Raw genomic sequence first — 17,715 nt, forward strand, 5'->3', positions numbered from 1 at the left:
ACTGTGTCCGGCCCGTGGGCTGCTTATTGCCCACTCTAATAGTAAAGAGAGAGAGACATTTTATCCCCATTAAAATCAATGGGAGTTTTGCCCTTAATGCTGGAGCTAGTAATTTACCCTCCGAGGTCCTTACTTTGTATTGCTTATGATTATGTGAAAATATCACAATTTTCATTATTAAACTTCAGGTAACAGAATCAGGAGACCTGTGCAACCTCTTAATTTTTTTTAGCTTGTTCCAACAGTGATTGATTAGATTATGAACAGGCTAATCATGTAAATGCGAATAACATGGAAGCAGTCCCTTATCGCTCCTGTATCTCCCTTTCCTAGTCTTGAAGTGTGTCAAGATGTCATAACAACTACAGCTACATTGGATAATTGTTCATTAAACCTGAGGTTAATTCTCTGTCCTACTGTAATTACCATCCTTTCCTGAAAATCTAGTGAGGATGACGTACAAGACGTGCAAATTGAAATATTGCTTTGGAAGGTTATTTGTTTATTGCTACCTCCAGCTATAGACATTTCTAAACTGGAATTTCATATCAATATTTTACGTTCAGCTTCAAGGAGCCATGTCTTATTTCAATGTCTCAGTCTTGGGAGTCTATTAGCAAGCCAAGCTCAGAAGAAAAAACGTGGTGCACTATTAGGCTTTTATGGTGCAGATCTTGTTATTTACTATCTAAGCAATAAGTATGCAATAGCCCTATAAAGGAATATCAGATGAAAAGGGACATGTCAGGTGGTTCTGCTCCACAAATGGTTCAGGGTGTTACTCACAGACTTCACTGGTGTCAATTAGGAGGCTTCCAGACGCAAGGGAGCCAGACGAATCAGGACAGCTGGAGCCAATGAGGAACCAGCTGAGACTGGTTAAAAGGAGCTTCTCATCTGTTGGCTCATGGTGCGCAAGGAGCTGAGGAGAGGAGGTGCTCTGGGAGGAACAAATGCAGTCAGGTACCACGAGAAAGAGCCCATGGCAAGGAAGGTGCTAGGGAGGACCATGGGCAAGTGCCCCAGGGTATCGTAGCTGACACGCAGCCTATACTAGACACATCACAGGCCGCTGATATTGCAGGATCCCTGGGCCGGAACCCAGAGTAGAGGGTGGGCCTGGGTTCCCCCCATGACCCACTCCCCATTTCAGCACCAGAGAAGGACTAGTTATGGTAAAAGGGTCTGTCCCGCCCTGTTCCACCTGGAGAGGCAGCAGAGACTATGGAGTTTGGTTTCTCCTCTTTCCCCTCCTGCTGAGAGTGGATCAACAAAGAGCAAGCTGGAGCCATAGAGAAAGTATCACAACTGAGGGCTGCCCTGAGCCTCTGAGGCAAACAATCCACCTGAAAATGCAGGATCCACTATGGTCACAGTATATTTCTAGAGGAGAAAGAGCCCAAGTCGCATGAAGACACAGATACGTGAAGGTGAAGCAGAGTAAGAGACACAGGTAATCAAGAGGTGATTGATGAATTCCAGCAACTAAATAATAATATATTTGGACTAATATTGGGACGGACATAGCTACGACTACATTGCATATAAAACATTGCATGTAATCTATCATTAAAAGTAGCTACTATATTGGAGGACTGAAATAGGGCCAACATTGCATCAAGCTTTTCAAAGTGGGCTAATGTCTCTCCAGGGATTTAGAGACCCTCACTTTAATACCAGGAAAAATAGCTAGAAAGGTCATTTGGTGGGAGGGGCGGGGAAAAGAGACCAAGAGAAATTTGATTACAATCATGTGAGAGGAAGAAACCAGCATAAGTTTTTTTGTAGAAGCAAATTGTTCTATCCTAAATTGTTCAAATTCACTGAAAATGTTAAGTAACGGCCATAGGAGAACCAATGGGTATAATTTAGATTCTCAAAGGATTTTTTTCTTAATGGCTCGAAGGAGACTACAAACCTTCTGACCATGAAAGACAAATACTTGTTTTAAGTTATCTGCCGTGAGGATTGGGGATTATATTTAAATCCAAATTCCTCATATTCAGAAATGGAAAAGACCCCACAATTTGTTGTTATTTTTGGTGTCTTTGCTAAGAGACAGAAAATCTGACTCTGCTTTTGTTATACCTCTATATATTAGGAATAACTCCAATGAAGTAGTCCTTTGAATTACACCAGAGTGATAACTATATGTAGGATTTGACTCAGTCAATACTAAGTTGATAAATGCCCCTGGCACTAAAATGAGATTAACCTCCTTCAGTCATTACACTGTTTCTCCTCTTGTTTAATTTCGGTGTGTCTCTCAAGCAGTTCTTTATCACAGAGACTTCTGTAGCCCTGGAGCACACCGAGTTCCATCGCAGAAGGGTTATTGATCTTTGTTAGTTCATCCTCTAAAGTGGCTCCCTTCAAATGCCAATAAGTCAACCAGTTTGAGCTGTGTGGGCCATATACACAACTGAGGATGACACACTTCAGTTTATCAAGGAAACTTTTGTTTGTTTTGCTCGGGGGAACGAGGGGCCATTTGATACAGCTAACATACCATATTGGCACGTCCTTAATAATCATTCTGAGTTCATCTAAACCCTAAATAGGTTTTATAAGGAGTTTTTGTATCTAGTTAGAGAGTGCTGTAAATGCAGTAGTAAATAAAACAGACTTCAAGCATCAGCTACATCTCAAAATGTGAGATGCTTTTTTGGCCATGCAGTAACTCCAAATGGTAAGCACAGCTTTTTTTTTTAATCAATTTGGTGACAAATTCATGTCTCCTCTTTCGCGGTAGTTGCTGCTAAATATCACATCTGTTTCCTTGGATTCGGCTCCTTTCAATGTTTTATTCTGATCTGGTGGGACTTTTTTTGCTGCTCCAGGTTGGACCTCCCTGGTCTGGCACCCTTGGACGCTGACCAATTCTGAACAAGGGGATTTGCCAGACTAAGGAAGATCTCTCTCCTCGTAGCCCATACTAAATCACTTCCTGCCCCTGCCTAGTCACTCCCTTGGCTGGAGCTCTCTAGTTCCTGCTGGCCTCGCTGCTGCTGGGGCCAGAGTTCCTTGTCTACCACTGGGGCCAGATCTTTGCAGCAGGGGCTGCAGCTTCCTGGCTGCCACTGGGCCAGAGCTGTGTAGCTACTGCCCAGCTGTTGGGGACAGATTTACTCTTTGCCCCGACCCCCTGCAAGGGGCTCCCAGCTGAGTTGCTCCTCCCCCTCGCTGCACTCCTGTCCTACAGCCAGACTTCCCTATAGCTGGACTGTGGTCCAGAAACATCTGTGGTCCTGCTGGACGATGTATGTTGCCAGACCAGTGAAGGGAGGTACAACCTGTATTTTAATTTGCACCCACACATCTAAATGCTGCAGTGTTGTTAAATATAAGTCTTCCGAGCCCTGGTCAGTACTAGCAATTTTTGCGGATACAGTATTGTCTCTTGGGGGCAGCTCACTGTGGCCTATAACTGGTAAGATCTTCCTCCCAGATCCTGTGCCCCTCATTCCACCTCCCTGCCCCAGGCTCCGCCCAGAGCCGCCTCCCACAATCTGAAGCCTCCAGCCCCAGCCTCCAGCCCAAACCCCCTCCCACACTCCAAGCCCCCGCCCCCACTGGTGAGAGTGAGCGAGGGCGGCAGTGAGTGACCAATGGGGACGGAGTGAGTTGGGAGGGACCTCAGAGAAGGGGTGTTTGGGTTTGTGGAGTTAAGCAGTCAGCAACCCTAATTTGGGGCAAAATCACACCCATATAACACACCTGATCTCAGAGCTAGAGAAAGGGGGGTCTGCTGATTCCATACCATGCAAGGTTGGTGGGGTGGGTATCATAAAATAAGGATCAGCAATTAAACTGGGGAAAAACAATGTTCCTTTTTAGATCAACCGTGAGTGTCACTCACAATACTGCACCCTGAGGGAAAAAACAGTACATACTACCCACTTAAGCAACTTTACCAGACTCTTCCTCTTGGACTAGAACTGCCCTGCAAAATCATATCTGAATTTACTATAGGAGAGAAGGGCTGACCAGCAACATTCTTGACATGGCAGAGCACCCTCTACTGTCAATACTAATACACACAGCCACAAATTGTCATGAGCCTCCATATTTAGGAAACAAATGGATTAGAGAGTGTGTTGGGAAACAAGAGTCATGGTGAGCAGCTACAAACATTTAGTCTTACATCCCCACATCTCCTGTACACCTGCCCAAGCTCTCCTAGTATTAAAAATTCCAAGGATTTATTAAGGGACTGAAACGCAGTTTGCAAACTCTGGAGCTAGCGCCTAACTGTTGCAAAGCTTGGGGGCAGAGGAGGGTGGGATGTGGACCTGGGGATCACATTGGAATGCAAACTAGAGATGTGAAGGGTTAGCTGGTTAACTGATAAGTATCATCCTTACCAACATGCTTATCGGGTAACCCGTTAATTGGTGACTCGGCCCCTCTGGAGCAGCCCCTCTTTGGTGTGGCCTGGGCGGGGAGCTGTTCCAGCCCGGCTGGGCCCACTGGCCCACAGCAGATGGGGACTGTGCCAGGGTTAATTGGTTACACATAGCGTTTAACTGATTAACTTTTAAACTGGGAATTTACATCCCGAATGCAAACCCTCCAGAGTTCAGAGTAATGAGGTGCAAAAAGAAGGAAACACACGCCACAGGGTATGTCTAAACTACGTTCTAGTTTCAAAAGAGGATATGCAAATACCATGGGAATTTGTATATCTTCTTCCAATCTCACTTTCGAAAGCAGAGCTTTCAAATGTGAAAGTAGTCTGGATGCGTTAGTCTAGTCTAACTGAAATAAAACAGGACTACATAGCACTTTAAAGACTAACAAGATGGTTTATTAGGTGATGCGCTTTTGTGGGTCTGGCCCATGAATGCTCATCAACCTAATAAACCATCTTGTTAGTCTTTAAAGTGCTGCATAGTCCTGTTTTTTCCTTTCAATGTCTGACTGCCCAGAAGAGGTGGGCTGACTTAAGTGGATTATTATCCAGTAGCTTGAATGAAATTCCTATTAGGCAAACTTTAATAGACCTGCCAAACATCACTGCACAATAGAAAGTCCTAGGAACATTAACAAACTTAAAGTGGTCATTAGCCCCTGGAGTACGTTAGGGGATAAGTTCGAATTAAGATACGCAACTTCAGCTACGTTAATCGCGTAGCTCAAGGCAGAGTATCTTAACTCGAATTTTGGTGCCGTCCACACAGTGCGAAGTCAAAGGCAGCACACTCTCCCTACAACTTCCTTTACTCCTCATAGGAGCAGGACTTCCAGCGTCGATGAGGGCGCCCTCTCAGTTCGAATTAGCATGTCTTCAGTAGACCCGCTAATTCGAACCTCAGAAGATCGACTGCGGCTCCTTCGATCTCATCTGTAGTGTAGACAGGACCTAAGGGAGGAGGGCTCTGTTGTCAATGAACTCTTACAATGCTAACCATTTCTTAAGCTCTAGCCAAGAAGGCAACTCATGGCCATTACTCCATAGGGTTTTTCCCTTCTCTGTTGCAGGAAGCAGCAAAAGAACTGGGGGGAAATGGTTTGGGCTTTTATGGGGGCTAGAGCAGGCACAGAATAACTTTGGAGGCACCCAGAGTTTACACTTTTGTTGCAGTGCCTCTTCGGGGCCATCATAGTAGTGCACAATGACTGGGGTGTGGGTGTAGCCCGAGCACACCTCTTCTTCTGTACTCTGTCTATGGCAAATGCCCTACCCTAGGACAGTCCTTGCATTCCCTGGTTTCTTCAGAGGCAGCTCTGCCCCAGCATAGAAGCCTCCTTGCATGCACTCTCTGTATCTTTTGCACCAGTCTAGCTGACCCTAAAGAGCACTAAGGTGTTGATTAATCAAGTCCACCATTGCGGACAAAATTTTCATTTGGAGTAATACTTTTACAAGTTGCAACTACTAAAGTCTGATCTAGAATCTAAATTCTTCCTGTATAGGAAGATTGTTAGGTTTTGTCTGCTGTTGAGACTCTGAGGAGAGGTTTGGGAAGAGGTTTTCTGAGTTTTGGATGAACTCCTCACTCCCCACACATGTCAGGAACAGAGTTACCACTTTGGTGGGAAATTAACCATAAAAACCATCAGTTTGGACCCGAGACCCAAACCAGTCTCAATGAGGCTAACACATGGAGAATGAATAATTCCCACCAAAGTTCACCTACCAGAGGAAAAGTTGTTTCATCTAGACTATGTCTACGCTAGGAAGGTTTGGCAAGGGAAATGCTATCAACATGCAAAAGTTGCCACAAGTGAAAACTGGCCAAACTGACTGTCAGCTTCTCATGGCCACATTTTAGCACCAATTTGTTTAAACAGAGCTTATGCTGTATTTCACATTTGTGTATTATATTATAATGATGTTTACTTTAAATATATTATTCAACCACTAGATGTCTCTGTGTGCCATAAAGAGTGTCTGGACAGAATGTGGTTCATGGTAAACGGAGGAGACAAAGTTGAGTGTCAAGCTGAGTGGAATCCTGTTGGTGTCTTTAATTTGTTTCCTTTGATAAATGCCTCCTGTCTAAAACAGTCTGTGATACCTTCTATCATGCTACACAAGGCTCAAATAAAAGTGGTGTAGAAAGATAGAAGAAATTGATCTAAGTGCCAGTTGCAATTAGCTTATAACATTATCATTGTATTGAATAAAATAGCATATGCAATAGTCTTCTCCTCCAAAGAGGGGTTGAGAGAATGGAAAGGAGAACATAATGTTCTTTCAGGGGGTGTGGGCTGCCTTGCACTACCTTTAGGAGTGATTCTCATAGCTTCATAGCTTGTTGGTTTTTTTTTACAATGTCTAATTCCTTCAGCTATCCCTAATGCTACATCCACTAATAAAATGGCTTTAGTATGGATTGAATAGTTATTGATAAATCTACCTATAGGTAAGTGATCCAGAGGGTTTAATCTTATGTATGCATATCCCCAGCATTATTGTAATAGCTGAACACATCATAAGCGGTCATGAATTTAGCTGCATATCACCCCCATTTTTGCAGATGGGGGACCGAAGCAGAGAGAGCTTAGATAGCATGCCCAAGATCATACAGGAAGTCCGGGTTTACCTATATTGTTTAAATTTCACACATTGGGAAATTGAGGCACACAGCTAAGAAGCATTTTGTGCCTATTTTTGCCTCCCTCTAGTCCATCCAAAAATATTCATGCCCAAATCGTCTTTCACCTTTTGCTTTCACTAGAGCACACCTCTTCAAGCCACTTCCCTGGTGTGGGCATCTTTTCCTTGCTTTCAAACCCCTAATCATATACCGCAGGCCTACTTCTCTGACTTGGCCTCCTTTGTGTAAAGCTGACGGACCTAGGTCATCAGCAGGAAGGACTGAACCTGGGAACTTAGGGGCTAAAGCCATGTGCTTCTATAGCATGAGCTAAACGCCAATCAGCTCTCAGCTGAGGCTGTAAAGTAGACTTTACTCTCTTTCTCAGGGGTCTCAGTGCCTCTGGGTTATACATGTTTCCCTCGCTGGTAGAATAGGCTTCTGGGTAAGGATCTAGTTCAGGAAAGAAGTGAAGAATTATTTAAGGCTCAGTGACAGGGCAGAGAATGTCATTACATAAACTGGAACCCTCCCATATTCCTTAGCCATGTTTTGTACCGGCCAACCAGTAGTAACACAGTGCTGTTAGGCGGGAGACACGTTAATAACCAACCTAGCGTCACACCATTTCATCTTCTAACGCAAAGCGGCCCAGTGGCGCGCACAGGATGGTCTCCTCCCATATGACTCACGTTGACATTGATTGAAAAGGTTCATGGAAGCAAAAGAAAAGGCAAGGCCTGCTATTGTATGGGGAAAGATGTTGTAACTGAGCAAGGAATGCTAGTCCTGGATATCTGCCATGGCCCGGCAAGGAACTTGCACCTCATATCAATGAGGAATAATTATCCCCGTGGTGGTGACAGGACATCAACCTTTGTGACCATAGCTGTGTTTGTCAGGGAAGTCAGTCTCACGTCAACCCACCTGTAGGCCAGGCAGTAAAAACTGGAGTGAAGATTGTGTATATCCTTGGCATGTGATGCTGAGGCTTTGAATGGAACCAACCTTTGTTTGCTTGCTCCCTCCCTCTCCCCCCCCCCCCCCAAAAAAACCCAACCCACCCTAAAGCGCACTCCTGTAAATATTTGCTTAAGAGAGATCCTTTCTGATAACAGAACCGGATCCCTTTTCAGGGTGACCGCAAAAGGTAGGATTAGGGTTGTTTGGGTGGATTGGGAGGGATTGGCAAAATATGAGGCGGTTACCATGGAAAGCTGGAATCTTGCTCTACTGGTGTGTTGGGTTGCCACTTTGGAATCTTTTAATTGCACAGAAGCCCCGTCTCTTTGAAAGCATGAGGGAACTAATAATTTTAAATGAAGAGTAGGGAAAGAAGAAGGAATCTCACGACACTGAGACGCACTGAGTAATGCCGACAAGAAACACATCATTTGTAATTATAGCTCTTTTTGGAACAAGAAAAAACCAAGCCCATAGACAAAATGCTTGGAATGCCCCTGCAGAAAATAGTCACAACCCAAAGTGTCATACAACATGTCACATTCAAAATGTACATCCTCCCCACTACTCTATCATTAGGATTGCTTGGTGTGCCCATGCCTTAAACAAGATTGTGAGCATAAGAACATAAGAACTGCCATATTGGGTCAGACCAAAGGTCCATCCAGCACAGTATCCTGTCTGCTGACAGTGGTCAATGGCAGGTGCCCCAGAGGGAGCAAACCGAACAGGTAACGATCATGTGATCTCTCTCCTGCCATCCATCTTCACCCTCTGACAAACAGAGGCTGGGGGAAACATTCCTTACCCATCCTGGTTAATAGCCATAAATGAACTTAACCTCCATAAATTTATCTAGTTCTCTTTTAAACCCTGTTATAATCCTAGCCTTCACAACCTCCTCAGTCAAGGAGTTCCACAGGTTGACTGTGCACTGCGTGAAGAAGAACTTACAAGGAGGACACATTTTCCTCTGTGTTTGTACAGTACCCAGCACAACTGCTCCCCCCCAGTCCAGATCTGTAAGTGGGGGCTCTCTCAAAACTAGGAAGAATTACAGTTGTTCTGAAGCTTCAGAGGGGTAGGTAAGTTAGTCTGAAGATATTCATTTATGGCACGGATCCCCTGTATCAAGCTCCCCTGTTTAATGACCTTCCAAACATTGTGTAAAATGGACTTCTTTGAAGGCATCTTGCCAAATCCACTCCTTTTTGTGAGTGACACTTAGGGTCTAGACTACATGCCTCTGCCGACAGAGGCATGTAAAATAGGCTACCCGACGTAGTCAATGAAGCAGGGATTTAAATATCCCTGGCTTCATTAAAATAAAAATGGCCGCCGCGCTGTGCCGGCACAGCTGATCGTCGGCACAGCGCGTGAGTCAAGACGTGGATCAGTTGACAAGGGAAGCCTTTGTCGACCGCTCTTGTAAACCTCGTTTCACGAGGCATCAGGGAGCGGTCGACAAAGGCTTCCCCTGGCAACCGATCCACGTCTTGACTCGCGAGCTGTGCCGACGATCAGCTGATAGCCGGCACTGCACAGCGGCCATTTTTATTTTAATGAAGCCGGGGATATTTAAATCTCTGCTACATTGACTATGTCGGGTAGCCTGTTTTATATGCCTCTGTCTGCAGAGGCATATAGTCTAGAAATTCCCTTAAAGACAGACACTAACCATCCACATTTTCTCAGCTTCCCCTTGTCCTCCTGGCTTAGAATAATGCCACTGGCAAAAGGTAACCACGTTCCCAGTTTCTGAATGCAAAGAAAAGTTGAAATGCCATGCTCCAGTTCTCATAGAACCCACCCTTAATTACTGTATAAACACAATTAATAGAGCTGTGGAGATGTTTCCATGGATTCAGGTGTCAGTTTGTTTAATCTGAATGGTTTGTTTTCTTATTCCTGAAAGAACATTTTAACTGAAAAGCCTACACTTTTTAATCAGGGAGGACTGGTTTGCACAGACTTCTGGCTAGTATTACAATATTCTACTGAGCTAGCCCAACCCATAGCGGGGAAGCATTTGTACTGATACAATTGATTGCTATAACACGACAAGCATACATATACAGATATAACTGAGCCATATTAGAGGGTTGTACTATGTTAACTACATCACTGTCACTGAAGCAGTGCAACTGTTGCATATAGACAAGCTTTTACTTTTAACTATTGTGATGATAACATAGTTCATAATAAACCTATTGGATCAGAACTCTCACCTGACGTGTGTCTGTGCATCTTCCCTGAGGATCTTTCGACAGTTTAAACTAGTTCAGGATTTGTCCCAGTAGCTCAGTGTGTACAGTTTTAGTATTGCAAAATAAACATCCATAGGTCATGGAACTAGATCTATGCTGCAAAAGATTTTCCACTAAAAATCATCTGCGGTTATGTTAAAGCCCCCTTCTGAGTTAACCATTCTAGAAATAAATGTATTGTCAGCAACATAGCTAGGTCAGAAAGTATTCCTCCCTCCCTCAGAGAAAGTTTCTGCAAAGACATTTTCATTTTTCTCTAAATTTTCTGCAGAAGGTTTCTTTTAAGGAAATTTTTGACCAAAACCCCAAATATTTTCACTAACAATAGCACTGTGGTGCATTATGGGAATTAAATTTTTCATTCCATACGCTCCCTTCCATTGTCCTCCGGATTACAACTTTCATAATACACCACAATCACAACCACCACCATCTCTCCTCACCCAGAAGAGAGAACATGATGCATCCTGATTGATGTAGTTTAGACAGGAAGTCCAGACAATGGAAGAGAATGGATGCACAGAACTACCAGCTTCCTTGAGGTGAGGCAATGCCGTGACATTTCGAATAGAAATATTTATGATTTTACTCTTTTGACAATATCAACATTTTCTGAGAAATACAAATTGTTTAACCCCCAAACCAATTTTTCCATTTTTCCATCAGTTTTAACTGATTTTTTTTTGACCAATCCTAATCAAGAAACAAGAATTTTGCCCTTATCTTATGCGGGAGCCAAGATTTCATCCTAAAGTTTTAAACACTGTGCAGAATATTCACTAAAAAGCAGATTTAATGTTTGCAAATATTAACACCATCAATCTACCAAGCAATAAAAACTTTGCTGTTTTATATTTGTAAAGCTTCTAGTATCATCGGGTCTTACTGCATGATAATGGTTCTAGGCACGATGATAAATCAATAGTATAAATATGAAATACATCCCATTAGGGCAACTCTAATTTTTAATAGTTTTCTCCCAACAGATATGTTGTGACCCAGCTACAGACTAAGAATTAATCAGAGAAAATGTATGGCAAATAATGTAATGGCTTAGTGAGAATATGTATATCTTCTCAGGTGTCACCTGAGACAAAATGGGGTGAAGACTGTCCCTGACCATATCAGTCACTGCACACTTGACAAGATCTGAGATGTATGCGCAATGGCTTTCTGAGAGTGTTTAGGCAGATTTTGGAATTTATGTTTAAAAAAGATAAATACAGCCCAAGACATTTCCTGCCAAGACATGAAGAGGCTGTTACACAGCTGAGCGTCTGAAAGGCAGGAAATGTGAAAGTTAAGGTTACATATACAGCCCTGTGTGCCTGCATTACACTATTTCTAAAGCTTCAGAGGGGTAGCCGAGTTACTCTGTACAGGATAAACGTAAACAACAAATAGTCTTGTAGCACTATAGAAACTAACAAAACATAAGCTCATGATACCATCTACATGTTTTGTTAGTCTTTAAAGTGCTACCAGACTATTTACTATTTCTAAAATAATGCAATGTAATTTCAACAACTTTCCCGACAGTGATGACTGGTGTGCATCTACCACTCCTCCATAAGTAGGCAGGAGGAATACAGTGCTGGACCTTAATTGCAGCCAAAAAGTACGAGACCTTATTTTCTGAGCTAAAAACTTCAGAGAAATAGTGGGCACTAATCCTCTAATGTGGAGGGAGAAATGATTGCATATCCAGCCCATATGTTAGCTATGCTCTGCTACAGGATATAAATCAACTGAATGTTGGAGAACAGATGAAATATGCACATAGACCACAGAAACACTTGTTGTAGTTCCCGTTCATCGTATAAGATGCACAGTGGGAGAGGCTCAACTACCCTGATATTCCTAAAATAGAAAAGACACCGTCTGACTGCCCTTCCATAGTTAATGGGACGCACCTATGTCCCATTAGAAAGCTGATTTTGACCTCCCCTTGTGATTTTGAATAAAGGTTTTTGTACTTTCCCAATATTACACTTAAGTGTTACTAGAAACTAAAATTTGTAATATCTACTTAATTTAGTCACACATTTTTATATGAAAGCTAACATTTTCTCTGCTTATATGCATATTTCACAGTTACCCATAAAGCAGGACCTCAGAAATTCTTAGCAATGACTAGAAAATCCATAGCAAAATGACTGAATAAAATGACCATAACACATCTCTAAAAGCCTTATCTATTCCAGTGTATTTTAGCTATCTTTATTTCTAAGCTATTTTCTTTTGTGTGATACTGTTGGTGAGAAATATCAATTAATAACTATCATCAGTAAATGTTGCTCAAACTCCTTTCAGTTGCTATTTTTTGGTGAAATTGCAGAATTAGCACGCGCACACACACACACACACATATACTGCCATGGCTGAGTGACAGCATGGAAGAATAAAAAGAAGATATATTGTGCTTTCAGCAAATCAGCCCCATTTGTAGCTGGGAGCTCGTGAAGAAGCTGAGGGTATATCTACACTGCACGGCTATTTCGGGATACCAAAGGTATCCCAAAATAGTTATCCCATGTCTACATAAGTCACCCGTTATTTCGAAATAACAGGCGTGCTATTTCGCCATCCTGGTAACCCTCGTTGCACGAGAGATAAGAGATGGCTTGAAATAGCACGCTATTTCAAAATTTGGCTCTGTGTAGATGCACCAAATTTCAAAATAAGCTATTTTGAAACAGTTTCTAAATAAGATATGCAATTTGCCTAGTGTAAATTGCGTATCTTATTTCGAGTTTAGGGTGCTGTGTAGATGCACCCTGAGAGTGAAAGGCAAGAGATATGTAATGAATAATCACCTAGAATGGGGTCTACCAAGAAGTGGTCATGTTTGAAACCAATGCCGCATGCTAGTTGAAAACAACTATTGCGCCCATGAAATCAGACCACAGCTCTGCCATGGGTTGCTGAACTGCAGAAGAAAACAATGACTGGTTTTTGTACGGTTTCCTTTGTGCGTTAGTTGGGGTGCCCATTGGCAAACTGAAGATTGAAATCATTTCCGGTTCTACAATGTCTTTCTGTTGGTGAGAAATATCAATTAATAACTATTATCATTACATTTTGCTCAGATCATGAGAACAGAAGAACAGCCAGACTAGATCAGACCAGTAGCCTGTCTGCCGACAGCAGCCAATGCCAGATGCCCCAGGTGGACTGATCTGGTCATTTTACAAGCCATAATTAAACTTCTGTCAATCATTTCTCTAGTTTGCTTGTTGAATTGTTTACTATTACGGACAGGACAGAGAAGCCACCCGTCCCATATTCCCATGTGCTCAGAAATACAAGACGAGCGATTTTACGGAAACAGTTGAAACAGCAGTTTTCTGAGCTCTGAGCAATGCCGAGGTCAGTGCCTGTGCTTTGAAAGTGGCTTAAAGCCAGCCAAGCACAGCTCCTTCCCTCTCCTCCCCGGCACTAATGTGTATGCACACATACTCCAGCAATTCGCAGGTTACCATAGTGAGTAGAATTACCATTCTAACCACAGGAATGGGAAATGAGAGCACTGCCATGCCATGGGTGTTGCTGGGCATAAGAGGGCAGGAAAGGCCTTAACAAAAGACAAGAAAACCCTCTTGGCCTGGAGGTCCTCGTTTCTATTGGATATTGCTACACTGTTTGTACTGGGCTCCCTAGGAGGATTTTATAGTGTATCCAACAAGTGAACTTTCAGCTTTTCAACTGGCTTTTCCTCCTGAACAGGGGCACTGACAGGACACCTAGGCAGGGTGGTGAAGGGGCCAGCCCTGCACTCCCAGAAGGGGCGGGGCCTCACGTGGCAGGGGTGGGGCCAGCAGCCCTCAGCATCACCAGCATGCGTCACACTGCCCCCTATCCCTAGAGCTATCTGGTGCGCACAGCATGGTGCTCTGGAGGCAAATTCAAGGGTCCAAGGCACCCAGCTGCGTCAACAGTGACTGGGAGCCCCAGGCCTCTTTGAATCAGTGGGTGACAGGGCAGCTGCCCCCTTGCTCTCCTTCCCTCCCCTCCCCGCCCTGTCAATGGGCCTGCTCCTGAATGTAGGCCAGTCCATGAAGAACTTAAGCAAGTGTTTAGCAATCAGCACACAAGTAGCTTCGTGCACTGCTATGGCACGTACTTGGCTTGCTGGGCTGAAAACATAAATATCACAGCAACCTAACTGATGCGTTTTTCCATGCCAGTCGAGAGAGGGAGGGGGATGGGCTCCTCTGGATCTGAGCATCAATTTGCGGCAGCGTCGTGAAAAGGACAGGGGTCTGGGAGTGGGGGGAGATGAGAGGGGAAGGCTCTGCTCATTGCTAGACGGTGACACTTCCTGACAGCTCGGGGGATTGGCTTTGGGCGGCTGACACCGTGATTGCACTCCATCACCCGGTCACTCACTGTGCAAGTTCCCCTTCTGGGATGGTCTTGCAAGGGCTTTCTCCGCGGGCTGCCCTCATGCCACATGGCCTGGCTACATCACTCCAGCAGCGCCTCCTCCAGTCTTCATGCCCACTGCCCTTAACCACAGCACTCTGAAGTGGTTGCTAGGGGAACCTGGGCCCACCTGGGTTCTGGGCCAGGGGGCTGGAGTGAACAATAACGCTTTGCATCCACCCCAACTTCGCTGCACTCACCCCGGATTCCTTCCTACCAGGCTTCCTCCAGGCAGCTCCTCTGCATTACCACCAGCCTCCTGGCCAGGGCCGGCCCTACCATGAGGTGAATTGAGGTGGCTGTCTCAGTGCCAGACTGTGGGGGGAGGGGGGACGGGAGCAGTAGGAACCAGAGTGTCGAAAATTGTGTCTGCTGCTGGTGTGTATGTATTCGCTCTGCTCTACATGCACAGAAATTAAATATATTAGAGGGATAAATACCAGGGAGGGAGAGGAATTATTTAAGTTTAATACCAATGTGGACACAAGAACAAATGGATATAAGATGGCTAGTAGGAAGTTTAGACTAGAGATTAGACGAAGGTTTCTAACCATTAGAGGAGTGAGGTTCTGGAACGGCCTTCCAAGGGAAGTAGTGGGGGCAAAAGATCTATCTGGTTTCAAGATTAAACTAGATGGGTTTATGAAGGGGATGGTTTGATGAGATAACATGATCTTGGTAACTAATTCATTCATTATCAGTGGGAATAGGTCAATGGAGGGATGATAGGAGTTACTATAGAGAACTTTCTGGGTGTCTGGCTGATGAATCTTGCCCACATGCTCAGGGTTTAGCTGATCGCCATATTTGGGGTCAGGAAGGAATTTTCCTCCAGGGTAGATTGGCAGAGGCCCTGGAGGTTTTTCACCTTCCTCTGTAGCATGGGGTACAGTTCACAGCTGGAGGATTCTCTGCATCTTGGGGTCTTCGAAGTATTTGAAGGCTTCAATATCTGAGATATAAGTGAGAGGATTATTCTGGGAGGGGTGGGTGAGATTCTGTGGCCTGCACTGTGCAGGGGGTCAGACTAGATGATCATAATGGTCCCTTCTGACCTTTGAGTCTATGAGATGGAGGAGTGCTGTGCTGGAGGAAGGAGTTCTGGAGTTTCAAAGTTCTGACCCAAGCGAGGGGGCATGGGGGCGTCGTTTGAGCTCCCCGCCTCAGGTGCCAAAATGTTGTGGGCTGGCCCTGCTCCTGGCTTCTTGGAAGTCCCACCAGTTCCTTCACAGCCGAGCTTCCTCCTCATTCACTCCCTCCACACAGCCTAAATCCTTCCCCCACCTGCCACATAATTGGCTGGCAGGGCCCACCTGGCCTAATTCAGCTCTGGCAGAGCCCATGTGGGGCATTCGTAGGCCCCATCACAGGGACATTTTCATTTTGGAGCAGCATTGTTTCTTCTCCAACAAACAGGTGCAGGATAAACCACTTCTGTGAGCAAGAACAACCAAGGCCTAGCATGACTGAATGGCACTAGGGGATTAATGCTGAGATAATGTCCCTGTATGCTGACACAAATGGGTGTAGCAATTCTGATGTCAAGGGAACTATCCCAATTTAGAACAGTAGGCCATTGATCCTCAGTCCTATGTTGGAGTGGAAGAAGAGAGAAAATGAGTGGTCTTTAAGAGGGTAAACAACTGCTATTTGCTGTTTGAGGCAGCAACTTTTTAATAAGGGGAGGAAGGTCGCTCCTCATGGACACACGGGACAGATGATTGCACACACCGAAAACTAAAAGGGAGAGTGCGATGGAGGAGGAAGAGAAAAGACGTTAATTTACTCTGAGATTAGCAGAGACCCACCCATGAAGTATCGGGTCGGTGTAGTTCTGAAGGGATTAATTTGTCCTCGCCCTTTGGGAATTCTCTGCGCTGTTTTCATAATTGTCACTCCAAGGTGTGGTAGTGAAGGGGTCACATGAAAGGTGAGTGAGCTATTAACCGCTCCACTTCCCCTAGGAGAACTGGCAAACCAGGCAAATAATGATCTGTGGGTTTCTCTGCAGATGTAGGATTCCATAAAAGCCCTTTCAGTCAGACTCCATTTTCCTATGCTGGGCTGCTTTTTGTGTTTTCCCTTTGCCCCTACTATGCCAAGCAGTATTTTGGATTTTCTCTTGAAGGGCCAGATGCTGATACCCATGGGAAGTTGCTCCATTGAGTTGTATGGGCTAATTGGTGGAGTAATTGGTGGTAAAGTCTAGTCCCAAGTGAGTAGGTTATACCATTAAATTAAGTTAGAGGGGACAACATTTTCACTGATTTTTGGGTCCCCTTTTGTTTGTGAGCAGGATGCTTGGCTCTTAAGGAGCTCTGCAGGGGGCAGGGAACCCCCAAAGGGTCAGGCATTCTCCTCAGAAGATAAAAGGAGATCCCCACAAGACCAGACCGTATTTTGGCGAGCATGTTCTGCTTGCTACTTGCCTGCTAAGTCTCAGCTGAGTTCACAGTCTGTGCCCGTCCTCTCGTCACAAAAAGGAAATGTTGATTTCGTTTGGATGGCCCAGCTTTCTTCCCTGGTGCTCAGCTGAAAAACAAACATGAACAGAAAAAAAATTCTGGACAAAAATAAACGAATAGGGAAGGGGAAAGAAACTGTCTCTCCTTTTCATTCACCTTCCTTGCCCCTGGATGGGCTTGGTGCTCGCATTCTGGCTCAAATCTGTTCTTGGCAGTTTTCCCTTCCCTGTCTTTCCCACCCCCTGAGCCAGCAGAGACTAGGAATGCAGATGAGACAGCCTTCTCAGCACCTGCAGGGGAAAAGGGTGCGGCTCATGTCATGCAGATGTTTGATCCCTTTGCTTTATTAAAGAGCATTGCTGACTGGCTTTGCGGGCAGCTCTGATCCATTCTCTTTAGCGGGAAGCAAGGACCATGGCACAGGTCCTGGAGGGACTGAATGCAGTGTCCAGTGGGTGACCCACTGAGAGCAAAGGCTTCCTCTTTTAGTTTCACAACCCAGGAAATATGTTAATACAAAAATAAAATTATTCCACGTAAGCCCACTTTCAC

Source organism: Pelodiscus sinensis, chromosome 7 (genome assembly GCF_049634645.1).
Source record: "Pelodiscus sinensis isolate JC-2024 chromosome 7, ASM4963464v1, whole genome shotgun sequence".
NCBI lineage: Eukaryota > Metazoa > Chordata > Testudines > Trionychidae > Pelodiscus > Pelodiscus sinensis.